Genomic DNA, 6,320 nt, shown 5'->3' with positions numbered 1-6,320 from the left:
GCAAGGAAAGCAAATGCAAATAATAATAATAAGGATTTTGTTAAGCTCATGCAACCCATATGGGTACAGTTGAGACTTGACAGCTGGGATCCCAGGTATGGGGTGAGACATTGTCCTCCACCTCCCCGCTCTCCAGACTTTTGCAGTATCGGCATTCTGCAATGCTATCTTGTACTTTTTAAACTTCATCTCGTTTCCTCTTTTCATCGTTTCTCCCTTACCCATATACTGTAATGTGCTAGTCTTTGAATAAAAACAAGCTTCCCCTATCCCGTTCTGAATTTTTCAGTGTAGCTAATAAAGTCCAGCCGCTTGACCATCCTAGATGTCTTTTCAAACCAACCAACTCAAAAAGATCCGATTATCTCAGCCATTCCCTCAGTGTCTTTAGCAAATAACAATAAAGCATACAGGATTTAAATGAGACTGCTGTAAGAGCACAACCCCAAAGCATGCAAATGACTCTTGAACTTCTAGAAATACTGCACGGAAAATACACACTTCTTTCATTTCTATTCCCTTGCTCTAATGACTTTGCAAATACATCCTCATTAGAGAACCTACCTCTCCACCTCTTCATTTGACCAGCTTCTACTCATCCTTCGAGACCGCATCTTACACGTCATTGCCCATTTTTCTGCGGCACTCATGACAGCTTCATGCAAGAGTCTAATGGCAATCTCGCACCTCGCATTTTCTCCTTAACCCACCGCGATGAGGCTTCTCTTCTCACCACTGGAGAACTGCTAATGACTGCCATATTGCCAGATCCAATCACGGCACTTCTGTTCCTACCAGTAACTTTCATCACAGTTGCCCATGCCCTTCTTGAAATATTTTCTCATTTTCCTTCATGACGGCATCCTGGCTGCTCCCTCTCAGGCCCCTCGTAGCTCCTGCTCCTCTAACCACTGGCTGGTGGAGCATTCCGGACTCTCCACGTTCTGTCCCTACCCACTCGCTCCAGGCGACTTTCCATGTTGTGCTGCGGGCTCCTACAGCCACATCTCCATCCTGGACCTCATTCCAGAACCTCAGGCTTGAGTATCCAGCTGGTAGTGTCACATACATGGCTGATAAGTATGTCAAACCTAACATGGCCAGAACAACTGATTCCCCACACACACCCCCAAACATGCTTCTCCCTAGCCTTTCCCGTCTCAGTGAACGGCAGCACTGACTGCCCGGTGGCTTAATAAAAAAATCTAGGTGTACTCTCAGTTTCGCTTTCCCTCACCCTCAAGATCCAATCCAATGTATCGGCAAGTCATGTTGCTTTGACATTCGAAATACACTGCAGATCCGTTCACTTCTCTCCAGCCCAATTCTTTCCACCATCTTTTCTTGCCTGATGGAATTGACTGCTGAAATTGCCACCCCCTCCCCCCACCGCTTCTATTTTTGCCCCAGTGCAATCCATTCTATGCACAGCACCCAGAGTGACCCTTTAAAAATAGGAGCCAGATGCCAGGCACAGTGGCTCACGCCTGTAATTCCAGCGCTTCGGGAGCCCAAAGAGGGTAGATCGCTTCACCAACCGAGGCAACATGGTGAAACCCCGTCTCTACTAAAAATGCACAAATTAGCTGGCTGTGGTGGTTTGCACCTCTAGTTCCAGCTACTCTGCAGGCTGACAGGAGGATTGCTTGAGCCTGGCAGTCTGAAGTTGCAGTGAGTTGAGATTGTACCACTGTACTCCAGCCTGGGTGACAGAGCAAGACTCTGTCTCAAAAAAAACCAAAAACAAACAAAAAAAACCATGGAATCAAGTCAAGCCCCTTTCTGCTTCAACCCTCCTTTCTATAGCCTGGGCCTGACCACCTCCCAGCCCATCGCCCTCCTGTCTTGTTCTCTGCCCTCCAGCTACTTTGGCCTTTCAGTGTATTTGAGTCGTATGCTCCTCCTTCCTTTGGGCCCTTCACCCATTCACTTTTTCCACCGAAAACGCTGTTCCTTCCTCCAAGTGATTTTCTCCTGTACAAAATTCTAATTTCAGCTTAAATATCCCTTTCTTAGAGAAGCCTTCTCTCACCACTCCCTAGACAACCAGATGAGCTCTCCCTTTTAAACACTTTCATAGTGCTAGGTTAGAGTTTGTCAGGACATGTTGACTTAATGTGTTTTCACCATAGGACTGACCACCCCATGTGTTGTTTGGTACTAGCTGAATGAATGGATTTGTCTGCATTGTTGAGTGCCGCATATACCTTGAGGTCAGAGAATGTGTCGTATTAGTCCTTCAGTGCTTGGTACATAGTAGACATTTTTTTAAAAGTTTATTGAATGAAAATGAAGGGATAGGATGAGGAACACTCCAAATAGTCTTTACTGCCTTACTGTAATTGCACGCCTATCTCATGCTTCTCATTCCCTAGAAAATAGTAATAGTAAGCTGGGTGCAGTGGCTCATGCCTGTAATCCCAACACTTTGGGAGGCCAAGGTGGGAGGATCACTTGAGGCCAGGAGTTCCAGACCAGCCTGGGCAACACAGCAAGCCCCCATCTCTACAAAAAATATTTGTATTAAAACAAAAAGAAAATAGTAATTGTGACAATAATAATAGCAGTGTGTGCTGGGTAACATTTTAAAGATTTTATGCATATTATTCTTTTTACTCCTCATGATTACACTATGAAGTTGGTATGACTTATTAACTTATTATTCACATTTTAAAAATGAGACGTGGGCTGAGGCAGGAGGACTGCTTGAGCCCAGGAGTTCGAGACCAGTCTGGGCAATGTAGCAAGACCCCATATCATTTAAAAACAAATGAGACAACTAGGACACAAACAGGTTAAGTAACTTATGGTCACACAACCAGAAGTAGCAAAGCTGGTATTTGAGCTCAGAGAGCCCAGTCCAACAGTCTGTACACATAACTGCTAAAATCAAGTACAAGAAGTAATGATACGGGTTTCATCCCATTGTAGAATAAACTTCATCTTGAAATTGGAAGAGTCCTTCCAGTTCCCCTGCCACCCCCAGGCTGCAGCAGCCCCACACCATTGTGTATCTACCGTTTGTTAGCCTCTGTCTTCAGTCGATGTTCCTTTTTTCCTATTAGGTATGGGGGAAACAGTTTTACGCCATAAAAAACATACTTTAGAAAAGCAAGATGATCAAGAGGCTCTGAGGAATCTCCAAGGCAGCCCAGCACTTGCTGCTGGCAGGGGTTCAAGTGGCAGCATCAGATGAGAACAGCACTCATTACTACATACGGACATTGCTAGCCCAGGGGATTCCTCCTTTGAAGGGAAATCTTTGGAACTTGAACTATCTCTTCCAGAAGAATAGCCAGCAGTAGCCCAAAAATATGTTTCATGACCAGAATTTATCACCCCAATGTAAGACACTTGGGAAGAATCTGTTTAGATGTTTGGAAAGACAGATGGTCGCCATCGTCACAGACCTGCACAGACTGTTATCCGTCTGGGCTTTGTGATGTGCTCCCAACCCAGGGGCACGTTAACAAACCGTGCAGGGATACAGCAGAGCTACGGAAGACCTGGACAATTCAAACTGCTGGGATGTGGAACACAGATAAGGCTCTATAGACACGGGCAGCAAGTTTTCTCTGGAAAAGGCCAGATAGTAAATCCTTTAGGTTTTGTAGACCAAGAGTCAACATTGAAGATGTTATATAGGTACTTGTACAACAACCATATTACAGCGTAAAAACCATTCTTAGTTCATGGAACATAGAAAAACAGGCAGCAGACTGAATCTGGCTCATAGCCTGGAGTTTGCCAATGCCTGCTGTGCACTATTAATAATACCTAATTTTTATCTGATGATCAAGTGTACTTTACTTCTGGCCTTTGGAAAGAACTGCCAAGAGTCTGAGATGTGTACCCTCCTTGCAAGCTAAGAAATTAGCCTGTCCCAGATTCATGGGTGTTAACAGAAGACGTGAGATTACCGACTCAGAGACAAAACGCAGCCTATTACTCAGGAGCAACAGCGGTAACAGGAGCCACAGTGTCTGCATCTTTGCAAAGGCTCCTGAACACCAGTCCCCACCAGGAGACTTAAAGAGGGATGATACCTGCATTCTCAGTGGGTTGCATTGTAGGGGAGGAACTTTGATCTTGGGAGAACCAAAATATTTTCCTCCAGATAACTGGTCATACTCAGCTATTCAGCAGAAATGCTTCCTGTGTACTTCCCAATTTGTCACAGAGAATGTTAAAAAAAAAGTCTACTCAAAGGTTGAAATTTAATAAAACCAGTCATTTTTACGGCTTCATTAAAGACATTCTTAAGAGAAGCGGGGGTTTATTTTTGTTTCTGTTGCTTCAGTGCAGGTGTATGAAAAACACAATGAATGCTGGTACAGTGTGTACCATGGTGTGGCTCTCTTGGGCACAGATTGCTGAACTCATCACTGACTTTGCACCCATGAGAGCAATGCTCAACACAGAGAAGAAGGTACATGTCATCCTGGCATTGTGAGAAAAATAGTTTTGACTTCAAACATCCCCATACTGTAAGAACCACAGCTCTCATCTTTTTTGTTCGGGGTACTTTAGGTTGCAGGTGATAGAAATCCAACAAGTTGGCCGGGCGCAGTGGCTCATGCCTGTAATCCCAGCACTTTGGGAGAGCGAGGTGGGCGGATCACAAGGTCAGGAGTTCGAGACCAGCCTGACCAACATGGTGAAACCCTGGGTATGGTGGTGCACGCCTGTAATCCCAGGTACTCAGGAGGGTGAGGCAGGAGAATCACTTGAACCCAGGAGGTGAAGGTTGCAGTGAGCCGAGCTTGCGCACCTGCACTCCAGCCTGGGCAACGGAGCAAGACTCCACCTCAAAAAATGAAAAAAAAAAGAAAAGAAAGAAGTTCAACAAGTTACCTAAGCAAACAAATGGAAACAAAGATATGTTGGATCACATAAATGAGAAGGGTTAGAGCAGAACGCACCTCGGGCAAGGCTGGATTCAGGGCTGAAAGCATGTTAACAGCTCTGTCTCTGTCTCTTGGTCTATCTTCTCTGTATGTGTGTGTCTCTCTCTTCACTTAGCTTTTCTTCTCTCCCTCTCTCTCTCATTCTCTTTCTCCCCCCTTTCTCCCTCCTACTGTCTCTCTCTCTTCCTCCCTCTGTCTCTCCTTCTCTCTTTCTCTCTCCCCCCTTTTCTCCCTCCTACTGTCTCTCTCTCTTCCTCCCTCTGTCTCTCCTTCTCTCTTTCTCTCTCCCCCCTTTTCTCCCTCCTACTGTCTCTCTCTCTTCCTCCCTCTGTCTCTCCTTTCTCTTTCTCTGTCTCCTCCATATCTCAACCCTTTTTTCTCTGTGCATTGTCTGAATACTCAGCTACTAGAAAGGAGTTCTCTGCATAGGTCAGGAAACAGCTGCCAGTAGCTCTAAGACTACACTTGCTTGCAATTCAAGGCAAAAGAGCTCTGTTATGTAATGATTGGATATCCAGTCTCATGGGAGATTCCAGATTGCCCAGCCCTTTAGATCTCTGTGGGAGCCTGAGGTGCAGACTCCACTACCCTGGGCCTGGCCGGGAGCTGCTCTGCCTGGCAGCCCCTCAGCCCATGATCGGTTAGGGAGAGGGGTGTTGGAAGGGCAGACCAACAGGCCAGATGTCCATGACAAATCCTCAGCTGCCAAGGTGCCCTACTTGTGAGTGTTTCCAACAGCTTGCGAGAGAAAGAGACGAGCAAAGCTGCTCTCAACACCATGCCTTCCGGTCTCATACCCTCCCGGCCGTTCCCTGCTGAACCCAGTCTGAGTGCCGCCAGGGCAGACACGATCCTGTGGAGGAGACTGGGTCTACACCACGCTTGCTGGGAGGGCCAAACCTGACTTGATGTCTTCTACATGGAACAGCCTGGAGGGCTTGCTGGGAAATAGAGAAAACAGTAAGGGACCAGGGGCATCATAAATAATGGAAGACGGTGGTTGGCTGGAAGCTGCGGAGGAGCATCTGGTGAAAAGATCGTTTCAGGAACAGTTGACAGCTAATGGCTAAAAATATACTATGTTTGCAGTGAAAGTAAGGGTCTCTCTATAAATAAGCCTGGGGTTAACAATCAGACCTGTGTAACGACAACCAGTGAGACTGTCCCAGACCCTACAAGTCAAGGAAGCCTGGCAGGTTCACAGAAGATACCTAAAATGACAAGAGACTGTAATAGATTCCGGTATCAGGGTCAGGCCTAGTACTGCACATGAAAAAAAAACACTTCCAGAATACCATTCCAAATTAGGTTAGCAAGTGTTGATCATTATTGAAGGTAGGTGACAGAGGTATTTGGATGGTCATCAAACCATTCTCTTGTGTAGTTGAAATTTTTTTGAAAATTCTCAATTTT

General features: G+C 45.9%; 1 protein-coding gene across 1 annotated transcript in view; it reads right to left on the bottom strand.

Moving 5' to 3' along the window:
- The window catches only part of EIPR1 (EARP complex and GARP complex interacting protein 1), a 608,423-nt gene that overhangs the window by 329,516 nt on the left and 272,587 nt on the right, over positions 1-6,320 (bottom strand). The window lies entirely within an intron of this gene.

This window comes from Macaca mulatta, chromosome 13, assembly GCF_049350105.2.
Source record: "Macaca mulatta isolate MMU2019108-1 chromosome 13, T2T-MMU8v2.0, whole genome shotgun sequence".
Lineage (NCBI taxonomy): Eukaryota > Metazoa > Chordata > Mammalia > Primates > Cercopithecidae > Macaca > Macaca mulatta.
This window is presented reverse-complemented; position numbering and strand designations above follow the sequence as displayed.